Raw genomic sequence first — 17,827 nt, 5'->3', positions numbered from 1 at the left:
CCTATGACACTGTTGGTGGGATTGTACATTGGTGTCACCACTGTAGAAAACAGTATGGAGAGTCCTCAAAAAACTAAGCATAGAACTACCATTTGATCCAGCAATCCCACTCCTGGGCATCTATCCAGAGAAAACCATGACTCGCAAAGACACATGTACTCCAATGTTCATTGCAGCTCTATTTGCAATAGCCAAGACATGGAAACAACCTAAATGTCCATCAACAGAGGAGTGGATCAAGAAGATGTGGTACATATACACGATGGAATATTACTCAGCCATTAAAATGAATGAAATACCAGTATTTTTAGCAACATGGATGGACCTGGAAATTATCATGCTAAGTGAAGTCAACCATACAATGAGACACCAACATCAAGTGCTTTCACTAACATGTGGAATCTGAAAAAAAGACAGACTGAACTTCTTTGCAGAAGAAGATACTGACTCACAGACATTGAAAAACTTACGGTCTCTGGAGGAGACAGTTTGGGGTTTGGGGGGATGTGCTTGGGTTGTGGGATGGAAATCCTGTGAAATTGGATTGTGATGATCATTATACAACTACAGATGTGATTTTAAAAAAATAAAGTGGATTTCTTGTAAGCAGAAAGAACAAACAAACAACAACAACAAAAAAAAACAAGGTGTAGAAATGGATCAGGCTGCTGTGAATTATCTGTGACCCTCTCTTTAAGGCCATGGTTCCTCTCAGGAGGCCTTCTCCATACAGCTTCCATTTCTGGGTTCTAGTCACCTCTTCTGACTATTGTCCCTACAGGCCTAGGGGTAGTGATTGTCCCCACTGTTACTAAGAGCCAGGATTTTGCACTACACCTTATTAGCTGTCCTTATCCCAGCCTACACCATTGTTAATGTCCCCTTTGTTAAACTCTATGCAAATCACCTCATTTAAATGAACTGTCTACTAACACACCAGCAGGGTGGTAACTTAATAGACCTTTTGGAAGGAAGGAAGGAGGGACAGCAGGGAGGAGGGAAAAGAAGGAAGGAAAGAGGAAGATAAAAAGGAAAGAATAGCATCTCTAAATGAAGTATTTCCCAAGCGGACTCTATGCATTTTTTTATATATTGGGATTACTAAATCTAGTTGATACTTTCATTACTATCATCTCTAGTCATATGATTTGTGAAAACAGACCCAAATAAATTACTAAAAAATAGCCACCATTGTTCCTGCTCAACTTTTTGGAAGATGATGTGTCTGATATGGTTGCATGTGAAGAATTAGATTTATAGCTCCAAAGCCTCTGAGCTGTGAAGCCTCCAGCACCCCTGGGAGAGATGATCAAGGACAACAGTGCTGGTGTCGCAGGGTCTTGGGCCTCAGGAAAGGGGCAGAGGACCTTGGTTACCTTGTCATCCTCTTCACCCCAAAGACTGCAGCAACTACTTCAGTACCATTTTCTACCAATTCAAAAGCCCAGCATTAATGAGTTTGTAATTAAAAGTATCATTCGAATTTCCAAAAAAAGCCTCCTTATTCATGACTTTTTTAGGTAAAAAGGCAATTGATCTTGCTAAATAGGAATCCACATTGCTACATCTTGTTCACCACAACTGAATGATTTATCATTGCTTACTTCAAATCACGACTCCCCAAATTAGGATAAAGATGAAATTTTTTTCCAGACTGTATGTCCTTTGAACACTAAACTTCTCAGCTGGAACATGCTTGGAATACATGCACAGAAGATAGAACAAGACCCAAAGCCCTGGATCCAAGTGGCATTTGGGATAACAGCCCACTGAGAAATGTTTACACCTACTTCCACTGACTGGAAAGCAGCTGAAGGGAACTTACTCGGAGCAATAATTGCATGTTTTGTAATAGCTATCAAAAGTTGAACACAGATGCATTTTACAAAGACCTAAGGGGTGTTCACACTGCTTGGCAGGTGTGTAAGCCTGTGGCTCTAACAAAGCGGGGACAAAGAGCCTCTGAGGTGGCTCAGGTGGTCTTGAACATGTCTCTATTAGGTGAATTTAAACATTCCTTCCACATCTGTACAGCTTGGCAGCAAACTGAAAATGTGTTTCTGGCATTTGAGTCCTTCAAGCACTTCTTTCTTCCCATAAGCCGTAATGAATCCCACAGTCAAACGTTGCATGATGTGTGATCTTCCCGACACCTGCACTCTTCAAGTCCTGCCTTTGACTTCTATAATAGTGTTTGTCAACTCACTGGCATTGAATGGTACAAACTGGGCATCATTGTGACCTGGAAAGGTTCACTCAGGAACTCCAAAATGCATAGAAAAAAAGGAATCTCAGCCTAATGAGGAACATTAAAAACCTCCTGGGGATCAGGGCATCGGAAAGACTTCGCTTACCAGTGGAGGAAAACCAGGCTTGCATTTGGATATTCTTTTAACTGGAAAACACTATTTTGTTACATTAACATCTGCGCTAATTATTATAATAACCCCGAGTTTATACCAGTAGCAAATCAATTGTAATGAGCTGAACAAAAGAATCGAGGTAGAATTCCTCCCTATAAATATGCTCCTATTGGTGCTGTCAACACACGGTGCCAGCATACCTCCAGTGTCAGGAAATAACAAATTGGAAAACTGGTCTGTCCTTTTAATCTCTTAATTGGTTGTGTGTGTAGGAAATCAGATGAAAAGTGAAATCTCTGTCCACCTGCATTTTTGAAGGATAGTTATGCCTACAGCCACAGCACGTTGTCAGTATTTTGTAAAATATCCAAGTCTGATTAGGTGTAGACGTGAAGAGTTTTGAGTGTTACCCAAGGGGCCTCAATTTGAATCTCAGAATGTAAACAGAAAGTTTCTTTGAGGAAGTGTGGCTGATTGTCTTAAAAGTTAATTAATCCGCATTATAAAAATGGTTTCCCAACTAATAAACTTCAGCACAGAAGAAAGAGTTTTCATTCTACGGCAACTCCACAAACTTAGATATAATCAACTTGCAAAGTTGTCTGTGTCAGAAGATTAAATTGTTCAAGCTGTTTTCACGTGCTTTACTCTATTTTGTCCTCATCACCCAGGAAGTGAGTAGGATAGGGAAGAATCTGTTCAAGGGGTTCAGAAAGGTTAAATGATCTCCAGAAGGTCACTGTTCTAATTAGTAGTTAAACTATTTCTAGAACCCAGATCTGTATGCACCTTGTTTATCACAATTCATTTTCTCCTGATAGGTTATTTATTGGTCAGGTCATTCGTGGTACTTTATGCTGTGAGAACCCCGCGAAGATTATTCTATATTTAGGTTGTTGGCATGTGTTGCTATCTGTTCAAACACATCTTTAGAGCCTCTCAGGAATGAACAGAGTTGCTTTTGTTCCACTACCAGAATAAATCATGGATAATGGAAGAGGGAGAGATACCACTTAAGTTTGGGGACTGTTGACATCTAAGTGTGTCTGTACATGTGTGTTTTTATGTGTGTGCAAGTGTGTGTAAGACAGAGAGGGAGAGGCTTAATAGATTGCATTAGAACACATTACAGGTCATCATATGATGTGGTGCAGTATGTCTCACAAGCCGTTAGGAAGCATCCAGATGTCATAGGTCAATCAAAGTCAAGATGGCTGAAATGTGTGTTCAAGTGTAGATTAAAATATGACGCCTAACACTGTATAATGCATCATGGAAAAATCCTTGTAAGTATAAATTAGCTTTACTGTTGAGTATAAAATCTTCCTTTTGGTTATTTATGAAGCTTCATTTTGAAGATTGCCTTCACTGACTAACAAGCAAATCAGAACTTGTCATGTGCAAATCTTGTGAAGATTGCAAGGCCAGTATATAATTAGCCTCAAAAGAGTGTGACCAAATTGTGTAAAAAAAATAAAAACACTATGAAAAGGAAATAAGAGGACCCCAAAGAGGTCAGGGTGTGGTCAAACCATGGGAACCCTTTAACTTCAAATTTTCCTGACATGGTTATGTTCAAAGTCTCTAGAAAAAGTAAAATTCTTCAACAAAGATTCCTATTCTGCTATTCAAAGGGCTGCTATTGTTCCTAGATCAAAGAATCTGGTGATGAAGAGAAGTTTATACAGATCTGAGTATGAAAAATATTCAAATTGGGAACAACAAAAAGAGACTGAAAAAGAGGGGTGAGAAGGAGGAAGGACCAGAGCTGTGGCTTTGCCCCATGGCAAGGGCTCCATGAATGCCTGCTGAGGAAGGGAGGGAGGGAGCGAGGCCATAGGAGCTCTCTTCCCTTAGACAGTCTTGTCAACCCCACCCTTCATCAAGTAACCTTTATTCTCTGGCTTCCCCGAATTGTCTTTCTACTCTAGACTTCTGAAGCAAGATTCCAGCACTACACTTTTCCCTTTGGCTAATCATGTATGTAATGCCCTGAAGTCATTTTTGCATTTCCTGTAAGGCACATACCACCCCTCCACCGCAGAGAGTCTGGCTTGTGAGGTCAAATAGTTCTCCCAGATGACACGTAGGAGAAAATTCCCAACTAATTGCTGTGTTTCAGCCCTCCTTGGTGTCAGTCTCCAGAGATGGAATCCTGGTCTTCACAGGGACCATGACATCAATCGAGTCTGTCAAGGCTTTCACTAATGAACCCTGTTGAGATCATGGCCTCTGAGGGTGGGGTCCCAGCAGACCCTGGGTGTGAAGGCAGCGAGGGGGAAAACCCAGGAAGTGGTCAGATGACTCAGTGGTGGCTCTTTGTTGAGTCAGGCCTGAGAAATGATACTGTGATGTTTTAATGTGCAATGGAAGACACCACCTTTCAAAATAGTTGTTTTTTTTGTTTTGTTTTGTTTTGGTTTGTTTTTGCTTATTGTCCACAAGGTGCTTCCTAGATCCTGGGACCACTTCCTTCTTATTTCTCTCTTTTCATCATTTAATTATGCAATGTATGCCTTCAGACTCACTATTACATTCCAGCCAGAATATCTGTAAGAAATTAGCTGCCATAGGGAACTCTACTAATCTTCATTCTGTCCTCATTATCTATAAATGTGTAATTGGTGTACAAATATTTGTTAAGCACCTAAAGTGTCAGGAACTCTGCTATTTATTATTTTACATCAAGGCAGTCTGCAACCCATATTCTTCTGAAAATGTTTTTAGTTATTATCATGTGCCCTTTTAAATTAAGTTACTGGCTCTCTGAGAAACATCATAAAACACCTATCTTAATCTTGACACTTGAGCGAAGTTAGTTTCTGTGCAACTCATATAGAGAAGAGGAGAGGCAAAGGGAAAAGGGGAATAAGTCCTTACTAATAGAGCATTTTGAGTGTCTCCCAAAATTGAATAAGCAATAAGGAAAGAACTGGTAGGAAAGAGGTGAGGAGAATCAGATATCCATGATTCATCTACTCACGAGGATTATAAATTGCTAAAGTAAAGAGAGCTTACCCACAGAGCCAGCTTTCTCAACATCCTTACTACTTCTTGGTATGAATATACACTTTTTTTGGTCCTCATGTCCGGTAAATCTTTCTGGACACTAAAACACTTTTCAAAAGTTTCTACTTTAGTAAAAGAATTGTTTCAATGAAGAAATACTACCTCAGACATCAGAAGGTCTAAACTCTGTTGGCTCCAATAATTTTTCCTAATATATATATATATATTCTGGGAGTGATTTTCTTACTGATGTGGCAGACAGAATAATGGTCCCCAGAGAGATTTACATCCTAATTCCCCAAACCTGTGAACATGTGACCTTTCAGAGCAAAAGGAAATTGGCAGATGGGATCTCATTAGATCTCAAGACAGGGAGATTATCCTGGAATATCTGAGTGGGCCTAATGAAATCACCAGGGTCCTATTAAGATGGAGGCAATAGGATCAGAGTCAGAAAAAGGAGTGGGGAGTTCCCATTGTGGGCCAGTAGTTAAGAACCTGACTAGTATCCATAAGGATGTAGGTTCGATCCCTGGCCTTGCTCAGTGGGGTAAGGATCTGCTGTTGCCATAGCTATGATGTAGGCTGGCAACTGCAACTCCAATTCGATCCCTAGCTTGGGAACTTCCATATGCCGTGGGTGTGGCCCTAAAAAAGAAAAAGAAGAAAAAGAGTGGGACAAGAGGATCAGAAGTTGGAGCGATGTGATGTGGAGATGAAGGAAGGGCTATGAGCCAAGGAAAGCAGGAGGTCTCTAGAAGCTGGAAAAGGCAATGGACTTTGCCCTGGAACCTCCAGAAGGAAGGCAGCCCTGCCGATACTTTGATTTTTGCCCCGTAAAACATTTTTCAAAACCCAAATTGTGAGGTAATAAATGTGTGTTGTTTTAAACCTCTGAGTTTGTGGCAATTGATTACAACATCTTAGGAAATTTGTATTAGTATATGCCATAGCAGAAGTTGAATGATTGATATCCTTTAATTTCATTCACTTAACCAAATATTTCTATGCTAGCTACCATATGTTTGCTCATACTCTGGGAATTGAGGATATAAAAGTAAGCTAAAGAGACCTGATTTCTGTTCCATTAAACGTACAATCTAGAAGGAGGTAGGATTATGTTCATTTACAGATGCAAAAACTTACGGATTTATCCAACGTGAAAATTAAACCAGTTGTTTGCGTGGGAAAACAAAACAACTGGTTAACAATTTCTTTACTTTTTAATAAGTTCAGTTGGCATCCCACTGTGACTCATTGCATTTTTATGTCATAATTAAATTGTATTATAATTGTAACTATGGTTGTCGGCTTGCCAAGTTCTAACTCTGCCTCTGCTTTCTTTAAAACCTAGGGTCGGAGAAGTATCTTGAAGGCCTTGTGATTCTTAATTCTCATGATGTGATCCCTGTTCATAACCTCCAGGTATGCAAAAGATACCTTAGCTAACAAGCAGACTAAGTACAAATAAATCTGAACCAGTCAAGGTTTTTGTGACCAAGGGGTTTGAGACATTGATGATGGAAGGGAGGTACGTTTTAATGGATGGAAAGCCTTCTTTTGCCCAACACATTCATACAGTTTAAGTTTCAGGGTCCTTAACTTATACAGCTTACATCCAAGTTTCTAGGAGAGGCTCTAAAAATGTGTTCACATGGTCACCACGAGTCTTTGTAAGGTTTGAAAAAATAAGATGTTAACCAAAGACTTTTTGGTTAAGGCAGCTGTCTCTTCCCATTCCAGTTTTTCTGTCCTGCTTTCCTCCATCAGATGGTGCTGATGTGGTCATGAGTGTCATGAGTGTTTCTTGGACCTGGCTAGGGTGAATCTGGGTTCGGCAAGCATGTTTTTTAGTTCAGTGGGTTATATCAATGAGGTTTGCAGACACATTTGTGTAGAGCTTGGTTCCTGGCAAGGTTCCAGCGCAGTGCTGGGTCCTAGGCTTCCTCTGCCCCACCGTGCTGACTCTCCTGGTGTTGTGCCATAAAGATACAAGTCAGAGGTTCTGTGCAGTGTGAACAGGCCCCACCACAATTGGCAGTGGCTATATGTGGCCAAGGTTTGAAGTGTGTGGAATCAGAAGTTAGTCTGTGAAAGACTCAAAGATTTTTGAGATTATGGCTACCAAAGGGGAAACATTGTGGGGGAGGGATAAATTGGGAGGTTGGGACTGACATATATACACTGCTATATGCAAAATCGATAAATATCAATGACCTACTGTATCGCACAGGGAAATCTACTCAATACTCTGGGATAACCCATTTGGAAAAAGAATCTGAAAAAAAATGGATGTATACATATATGTTTTAACTGATTCATTTTGCTGTACACCTGAAATTAACAACATTGTAAGTCAACTATACTCCAATAAAACTTAAAAAAAAAAAGAAATTAGTCTGTGAATAATTCTGTAACTTTTGATTTGTATGTAGGAAATTGAGTTTTCCTTCATGCTTAGTCATAATAGAAGTTCTGTCCAGTCAAGTATGTACCTGACAATGGTGTGCCCATAATGACAGATGCACCACACATTTTGTCTTTTTGGATAGGAATTTCATGAAATGGAATTTGTCAGAATGCTTGTATTTATATGGCACAAACCTGTAGTGACACTACCCAAAGCAAGGATATCTGTTTGTCTAGTTACTGATGTTTATGCATCTCAACTATTAATTTTAAAAATCAATCAACCATCCTAAAATAATGACTGATTTATTTTTTGGTTGTTTATATGAAAAGGCAGTCTGAATTACATAAGGAAAAATAGAGGGAAACAAAATATTGTGGAGATTATCAGGTGGTTCACTAAGAAGAATATCGTTTCTGTGGATTTTAGGATATTTGTGGTACTTGTCAGCTTCTTGACACCTATTATTTGACATGATTTCATTTCTTATTTGAAGTAAATCAATATTTATGACTTTGAATCTATAATTATGTGTTTTTAAAAGTGATTCCCATTGTGGCTCAATGGGTTAAGAACCCAACATGGTCTCTGTGAAGAGGTGGGTTTGATTCCTGGCCTTGCTCTGTGGGCTAAGGATCCCGAGTTGCCATGTCTATGGCTTAGGCTGACAACTGCAGCTCCAATTTGACTCCTAGCCTGGGAACTTCCATATAGTAGGTAGAAAAAGAGTAGAAGCACTTAACGGGAGGAAGTTTGCAGCGTGTCCTAATTTATCACAGAGGATGCAGGGCCCCCCAGTGCAGCAGGGCTCCCCTGGTCAATGTGCATTCTGACTTGGCTAAAGATAATGGGGCAGAGTCCTGCCCTGAAGGTCAGCAGAACATATATTTCATGATCAAATCTTCATTTAAGAACTTTGAAGGAGTTCCCAGAATCTTTCTGTGCCTCCATCTCCTTATGCATACTATTGGGTTTAAGAGCATAAGAAGCTCTAGAGGTCATTTTGCCACTGATTGAGTGACCTCAGAGAAAGACACAATTTTGCCAAGCTTCTGTTTCCTCATCTGTAGGAAAAATAAGGAAATAATCATCCTTACCTCAGAGGTTTCTGTAGGGAATCAACTGACATAATAATTGTAAAGAGCTCAGCACAAGGCTCGGTAAATGGTGAGTGCTCATAAATGACTGTTACTATTTTTCTTTGTTAAAAAACCCACAACTGTGTCTGCCATCTGCCTTGCTCAGAGAAAATGATAGAAGGGAGAAATCATTAAGTAGCATCAGAAGAAAAAGAAATAAGACTGAAATTGAAATGCACGGTAAGTGCCGTTAAGTTCATACACATGAGTGTGAACAGTCGGAAAATGCTCATCTGTAGTTGCAGGTTGCAGGACTTGGCTTGTGTGTGTGTGTGTGTGTGTGTGTGTGTGTGTGTGTGTAGGTATGTGTGTGTATAGGTATGTATATATTTATGTGTTTATATTTGTATATGTGTATCATGTATATGTGTATGTGTTTGTATGTGTGTATTGTGTGTTATGTTGTATGTGTGTTCATGTGTTATATATGTGTTATGTGTGTTGTGTGTGTATGTATGTGTGTAAATGTATGTAAGTATGTATGCATATGTATTGTATTGTGTATGTGTGTTGTGTGTGTTATATGTGTATCATGTGTTGTGTGTATGCTATGTCTGTGTGTGTTTTTATGTGTGTATATCATGTGTATGTGTGTGTTATGTACATAGGTGTGTTATATGTGTATCATGTGTGTTATGTGTATGTGTTATGTCTGTGTGCGTGTATGTGTGTGTTGTGGGGAAAATGGAGCGTGGACAGGGAGGGCCAGTAAGGAGAGCAGCAGCAGCCATGCCAGGATGCCAAGTTCACCATTGTGGCCTGACTCCTGCTGCCCCTCATATGGCACTTGCAGAGCCATAACATGGAAGCTGGCTTGGACTCAGTGCTGTGCTGAGCCTCAAGGCAGGTCAAGCCCCTGGCTCCCTCCCCTCTACTTAACTAAAGTTGGCCCAGCAACCTCCATATACCATCCCATCCTTCAGCCCTGAGGATGCTATGATGTTCTCAGATGTGGACAAAATAATGCCCTCACGACACTGGCGCTTGTGTTAGGAGATGGGCAGAACGGAAGAGGTTGAGGTTTGGGTACAGAGGAGAAACTGCCGCAATGAGATTTTCTACTCTTCCTAGGAAAGAGAATGCAAATGAATACTTTATCTTCAAAGTCTGATAACTCAGTTTCATCAATAGGTTTACCACTTTTTGAAAACGTCGGTCACTTGAAATTCAAAACAATTTTGAGTGAAACACAGAAGTGTGCTCTTCTGCGGTGCTGTATGTGTGTGTAGACATGCATCATGATTAACCACCTCCATGCAATTCCCCATTTAAGCCTCATGATAATCTTCCAGTCAAGAATCATTTCAGTGTCCACTGTTTATATATTAGGAAACTCATGCTATGTAGCTAAAAGAATTACCTAAGATTACCCGATGGGGCCAGTAACCTTACCTTCCCACAAAGAATACACAGACACATATGAATAAAAACTTCGAGTCTGAACACAGCCTTTATGTGTATGAAATGATGAGAATAATTGTGAAACAGTAACTTTTTCCTTCCTCTGGTGTTTCTCTCTTTCCCTTCAGTGGTTAGAGCAGGGAATCCAGCCCCTGACTCAGAAGGGCTACGTGAGGAGGCAGAAGGCATCCTCTGGCCTTCCTATATTTGGTTTCCAAGAGCCCAAATCTTTGGAGAATATGGATGATTCAGGGTATGACGCCAGCTAGTGGAAAACACAGAGACAGAAAGATTTCCCTTCTAGACTTTGAAACAGTTTCTTTTGGGATCGTGAGGAGGAGGGACAGAGGACAAGTTAGCCCTAAGGGGACAGTGGCTGAGAATGTGTAGGGCAGCCAGGGAGAGATAACCTGAACCCGGGCAGGGAATTAGCACTCAGGCATGTGGGACAAAGGGTGGCTGAGCAAGGTTTCTCCTGGCCCCAACATACGAAGAAAGCAGCAGCAAGTTCCTCTCACAGAACCAGCAGGGGAGCCACAGGCCTGAAGGTGCCAGGTGGACAGCTGGCTGACAGTTTGTCCGTGGCCCTCTTTGTGGCACAGACTGCACTTGAAGACTTCATCACAGCCTTCAAGTACTTGCCACAATGTCGAGAAGGAAGGATCCCATCAAAAGTCCCCAAGTTATAATTTCCACCATGCTGATAGAGTGAGGTCTGAATGTAGAAATTAAGTCGAATTTTAGAAAAATAAATGACAGCTTGCACATCTTAAGTTGTAGACTGAGATTTAAACCCACCATTTTATCTTAAAAAACAAAACAAAACAAAAACTGCAGTGGCAGAACTTCACATCTGTGGTTCTTACTTACAGAACATGGCAGACTCTGTTTCTCCAAAACAAATCAAAGGATATTTTTCCATCCCCTTATCTGACCTCTACTAAAAGTTTAAAACTAGAAAAAGCCATCAGATAGAATCGTGTGAGCTCTCCCTCTGGTGAAACCTCTCATTGTCCAGATCTCAGATATCTAAAATTTAGTGCATTCCAAGGTAGACATTGCATACTGGTAGCCTTATCTCAAAAGCAGAACTGACATCTAGAAAATATAGGGTGCTCAGTTTTACTATCTGTCCTCTTAGGCATTTTGAACTCAAAGTTTCCTAATCCCAGTGACAAAGAACATAGATGTCTCTGGAATGGAAAACAGATCCAAATGATTGGTTAAGATGATCCTGCACATATAGTGTTGGTTAATATTTTTTTCATGATTTTCCTCAGTTAAAACTCAGCTCTTTTTTTTTTTTTTTTTTGCCTCAAAATGAGTCTGATAAAGTCATTGCTTTTCTTTTTCAAGGTGCTATAAGATGGAACTATACATATAAGACAATTATTGCATGTTGGTGCCATTTACTGTCTCTCTCTGTTTTGTTTTTTTTTTTTTTTTTTTTTTTTTTTTTTTTTGTTTTTTTTTTTTTTTTTTTGGCTTCTCAGGCAAACACATCATTAGTTTTTATGCCTCTATGGTTTTGGTCCTGCTGTTCTCTCCACGAGGAACGCTGTTCTCTTCCCCTTGGTCCTGGTAAATTTCCCTCCTGCAAAGTCCTCGTTCCCCCACCCCCTGAGGGGCCCCTCACCCCCCTTTGCTTCCATCTTGTGTGAAAGACTATGTGTTCACTCACCTTCTAGCAGTGACTCACTCCCATGCTGGAGTCTTTGCACTTCTGATGCTGCTGCCTGAGACGCTCTTCCCCGTTCACTTCTGTGCCTTCTTCAATTCTTTTTGCAACGTCTGTCTTCCTAGAGAGGCTTCCTCTGACTACTCACATTAAAAGTATACCAGAATCTGGGAGTTCTGTTGTGGCTCAGTGGTTAACAAATCCAACTAGGAACCATGAGGTTGCGGGTTCGATCCCTGGCCTTGTTCAGTGGGTTAAGGATCCGGTGTTGCCGTGAGCTGTGGTGTAGTTTGTAGATGCTGCTCGGATCCCGAGTTGCTGTGGCTCTGGTGTAGGCCGGTGGCTACAGCTCTGGTTCGATCCCTAGCCTAGGAACCTCCATATGCTGTGGGAGTGGCCCTAGAAAAGGCAAAAAGACAAAAAAAAAAAAGTATACCAGAATCTGAAAAAGAATGAATATACATGTGTGTGTGTAACTGAACCACTTGCTGTACACTTGAAACTAACACAACATTGTAAAGCAACTATATACTCCAATAAAATTTTACAAAAGTATAACTATTCTCATTCTTCCCAATCTCAGACCTTTCTCTGTTTTATTTTTTCTCTTTAGTGCCTATTATTTTCAACCATACAATGTCTTTCACTCATTTATTTAGTTCATTGATGGTCTTCCCCGCTCTCATGTAAAATGTCTGACTATTGTATTCACTCCTCACAATCCACAATACCTGACACATAGTGACAGCTCGATAAATGTCTGTTGAATGAGTGAATGACTGCAGGACTACACTACTGCAATTACAGATCTACCCACTTATCTATATCCTTTGCATTCTCGCATGTCCTTTAGCAGTTAGCGCTGAGCTGAGTATAGACAGAGCATCCACAACTATTTACAGAGGGAAAAAAATGCATGGAAAAACTGAACTACCATGCCTTTCTTACAGCTGAGATAGGATGGAAATTTCACCCTAATCCATAGCATATTTTTGTAATATCATAAAATAACAGTATTTCCTGGGCAATGGAGGCAGATCTTTTTTTCACTAGCAAGCAGATTACTTAAAAATATCCAGAGAGTAGTCTGAAAACATTATTTGAATACTTTTCCCCCATAAGGCAAGTCATGAAATTCCACTCTAAATATTTATTGAGTGCCGAGTATCTGTCAGGCATTATGACAGGCACTAGGCATTATACAAAGTCGAAGAATTTAAATTCAGCCCCACAGTGGACTGAAACAATAGAAAAGACTGGAGAGTTTTACTTGAATGTCTCTGTTTGTGAACAATATGTCTAACTCTAGAAATTCAAGCCCTATACATTGCTGCAAGCGAGGAAAAATAAAACCATAAAGTGAAATTCAAAACATTAAGAAAAGAGTGGAATCTAAAAGAGAGCAGCAGTTAAAGTAGAAATAAACCAAGTGAAACTGAGTTACACAAGAAGGCCATGCCACCTTGTGGGTACTGGGAGTATTTAACCATTCTCCTTGTAGAACTAGAGAAAGAGTGGCCAATTAGAGAGGGAGCCATTGGAAAACATTTCAACAATTTTTTATGGTAAATAAAACACATGGCAATTCTTTTTTGATGCTGGAACTGTTGAAAGCATTTTTTAAAATCAAAATACAATACATCTTTAACCACTTTGATGAGAGAAATAAACCATAGGCGATGACGGATGCACTGTTTTTTTTTTTTTAATTTTAATTTTTTATTTTTTGTCTTTTTGCCTTTTCTAGGGCCACTCCCACAGCATATGGAGGTTCTCAGGCTAGGGGTCTAATCGGAGATGCAGCCGCCGGCCTATGCCAGAGCCACAGCAACGCGGGATCCGAGCGGCGTCTGCAACCTACACCACAGCTCAGGGCAATGCCAGATCCTTAACCCACTGAGCAAGGCCAGGGATCAAACCCGCAACCTCATGGTTCCTAGTCGGATTCGTTAACCTCTGCGCCATGATGGGAACTCCAGAGGATGCACTGTTTTAAAACAAAGTTTATCTTTATAAATGAACTTGAATAGCTATTTAAAGATTCAGGCATGCGCTCTTTCCTGCTTTTTCTCTGAACAAGCGAGGTAGATTATTTAAATGATATAGATTATTTAGGCAAAAATATTCAAACAATGAAACCAGCAACACATATGCTTTGATATAATGTCCTGAAGAATATCCAGAGATTTAAATGCCTGCATAAACTTGTACCAATATATAGCTCAAAATTTAATTAAAGATATTATGTAATGAGAAAAATGCCTTTTTGGAAACATTAAAAGTACTAGCCATGAGGTTACCGCATGTTTCTCTTGCTTGTAGATAAATCTATTTTTGTGTTGAGATGATAATTTTGGGACAAAATAAACATTTGTCTACACTAACAGGTCTATGATGTTACATAAGTCTTTCTAGAAGGTAAAAAATACAATTAATTATTCTTATAGGAAGAATTGTCCCTGGTCTCAAATTAGAATCTTAGAATCATAAACTTTAATACTGGAAAGTACCTTAAATGAGGCAGAGAGACCAATGACTCATTCTAATGAATCCTTAGGCAACTAAATTATTTCATCTCCTGTTATTCTTTATTTGAGAAATGACCAAAAATGAACAAAGAAAAACCCTCCTGTTGGCAAGTATAAAAATGTAACAAAAGCAGAGTAACTGGTATAATTGGATGCTAGGGTATTAGAGATTATTGAATGCAGAGCTTCCTAAAGATATGTGTTGTATTCTATTCCCAAAAGTTATTAAGATGTGTCATTAGGAAAAAATTCTTTAGGATACACTGTACTAAAGTAAAGCTGAGGTCTTTAACTGCAGAACTTTTCATAGCCTTTACCATGCTAACGTAAATTTGGAGGGTATAGTATGCAGCATTTCCCAATTTATTTTAATTTATTTTATCATTTTACTTCTGCAGACAATTTCACAAGTCTAAGGCACAAATTTTGAGAACTCTGATCTAAGCCAAGGAATTGACACCATATTGGTATGCAACTTGCTCAACGCACCACAACTAAAAAATGGCATAGACAGGCCTAGATCTGAGTTTATTCTAATCCCTAAATTTAGTGGCTTGTTCTTTGCATGGTGTCACACTGCATTCATCCTTTCCAAATTGTTACAATTCAAAGTGACTGTTCTGAAAAAAGTAAACCCGTTAAGAAAAAAACTCACTAAAAATCTCTTTTCACAATTTTATGTTATACTGTATATAATCATTGACCATCAGAAGACCCAACACCTCCAACTCTGCCCCACCCCTAGAGCTGCAACTTCCCAAAATGTCATCTTTGTGGTTTCCTCAAAGTGAGACCACCAGATAAGAATAGTAATACAAATTAGTTTGATCAACTATAGTGTTTCTGCCTTTCTTAGGTTCAAACCCAGATGTATAGTCAAATTGGTTGGCTTTAAAATGTTCATTTTGAGAAAGTGTCCTTGACTATAAATGAGTGATTCAAATATTTAGAGAGAAATTTTCATGCTTACTCAGTGATGCGAAAAACCATGACATTTACCCAAAATAAGTCTTCATATGCTCGAGCTCTTACTTTCATGTGGAAGAGTGGGTAGAAGGGGAAGATGTGGGGGTCGTGGGGCTGAGTAGAGCAAAGGCATGCTTTTCTCAAGATCATGGAGCAAAAGGGTGGGTGAGTACAAAGACATATCTGCAGGTCTTTGGTGATTGAAGAATTGTCCTGGAAGCCCAAGACTCATATGCAGATGGCTCCAGGATGTCTTGGAGGGTAAAAAATGGCTCTCTAGTGCATTGGGATCCTGTTCTGGTGGAAATGTTCATTCAGCTCTATTAAATAAAGTAATTTTTATTGCTTTAGAAGATTGACACTCCTGTTGTTCTTTAGCAAAAAAAAAAAAAGACACCCTGAACTTGATAAATCCCTTCAAGTACCAATGATATAGAAACCTGGAAAGTAGGAACCTCCTGCCCAAACACCCGTTTTCAAGATCGCTCCCATCCACAGATGCCATTTATCCCTCTGAGGCATCCTTCCTTCCTCCTCTTGTTCTCTGTATGTTTTAGACTAAAGGAATTCAGGATTATGTTAGCAACATGACTGGAGTAGTTAAAAAAAAAGAAACTAAATAAAAGGATATTTAAGGCTCTCATTTGGACAAATTGGGCCTTAAATCCCTGCTATTGAGGAAAGGTTGTGGTTTTGTTTTATTTTAATGTGTTGTAATTGTCATCCTAATAGAATGCATTAAAGTAGACCATTGCTCAGTTTTCAAAGTATATTTTTAGAGCTCCTGTCAACTCAACTTTTTATTAAGATGATGCAAAAAGAAATAGAAAGGAGAAGTACTGAATATTAAATCTTTCTTCAGCCCACTGTCTGATTCTCTTAAGGTCTGTGCTGATATTTTTAGGCTTTGAGCACATATAAAATTTCATGGCTGTTTTAATATACATACAGGCTTGAAACAGATGAAAGCTTCCATCTGAGTGATATAGATTCCCACTCCCACACGCAGGACTCAGACAAAACACATGAAACTAAGTTTAACTACTCCAGAGGAAAAAAAGCTAATTCAATCCTGCCAGGATCTGAAGCTGAGATTCTAAGGATTTGAGGCTTTTTAAATCTGTTCTTTAGCTTTTTAACACACTTCCCTCTGTGAAGAGCTCTCACATGGAATCAATCCCGGGACTTGTCTGGTGTCTGCAGAGTGAGCCTTCATTATTCCACATGGATGTGATCTTGGAGACCATGATAAACAACAGAGTATGAAGTAAGTGAGCAGAGAAGTTTGTTTTCTGGGAGGAGGGGGCAAGGTCCTTCAGAGAGGATTAATTTCTGTTCCTGGGTAAATGAGGAATCTACAAAGACATTAATAACATGAAAATGAAGAGTGGTGACCTTCTTTCCATATGCAGTTAAACTACAAAGGAAAGGAGGGGACAGACTTTTATTGACAACTTATTATGTACTATGCACTGTACAAGGTGTTTTTTTTTTTTTTTTTTTTTTTTTGTCTTTTTTGCCATTTCTTGGGCTGCTCCTGAGCCGTATCTGCAACCTACACCACAGCTCACAGCAACACCGGATCCTTAACCCACTGAGCAAGGCCAGGGATCGAACCCTCAACCTCATGGTTCCTAGTCAGATTCACTAACCACTGAGCCACGACGGGAACTCCAAGGATTTCTTTTTTTTAAAGATACTTTATTTAATTTTATGCCAGGAAACTTCATACGTGAGTTTCCCATCTTTTTCTTTTTTACTGTAATTGATTTACAGTGCTATGTCAAATTCTTCTGTACAGCATAGTGACCCAATCATACATATTATTTTTCTCATACTATCTTCCTGTCTTTTTTTTTAAACAGAGAAAAAAAAAAATGAGGGCTCAGGGCTTACATATTTTGCCCAAGTCTCCGTAATAACTAGGAGTGTCAGAATTTGAAAGACCCAAATCCAGTTAGAACTTTAATACCAATTCAATTTATTTCAGCAATGGAAAATTCCCTTTAATCTATATAACTGGAAGGGACACAAAACCTACCTACATAGCAAACAAACAGTTGCTCTACACTTAGCCATTATTCAAATCTTGCACAACTGTTCCAGCCATTGGGAAGACCCTTCTGAATGAAAACATGTATGTTTGAGGTCTCAGGTTGAGAAAAAGATCTTGCCCTTTTTATTAGTAAGTCAAAACCCCATCATGTTTCTTTCTTTTTTATTTTTAAGGTATAATTGACAAATAAAATTATAACCTATCATGTTTCCTAAAAGGAAAATAAAACAGTCAGATTGCCACCTCCATCCCATTCAATACTTCCAATGTCAAACAT

The sequence above is a fragment of the Sus scrofa genome, chromosome 5, assembly GCF_000003025.6.
Source record: "Sus scrofa isolate TJ Tabasco breed Duroc chromosome 5, Sscrofa11.1, whole genome shotgun sequence".
Taxonomy (NCBI): domain Eukaryota; kingdom Metazoa; phylum Chordata; class Mammalia; order Artiodactyla; family Suidae; genus Sus; species Sus scrofa.
Note: the sequence above shows the minus strand (reverse complement) of the source record.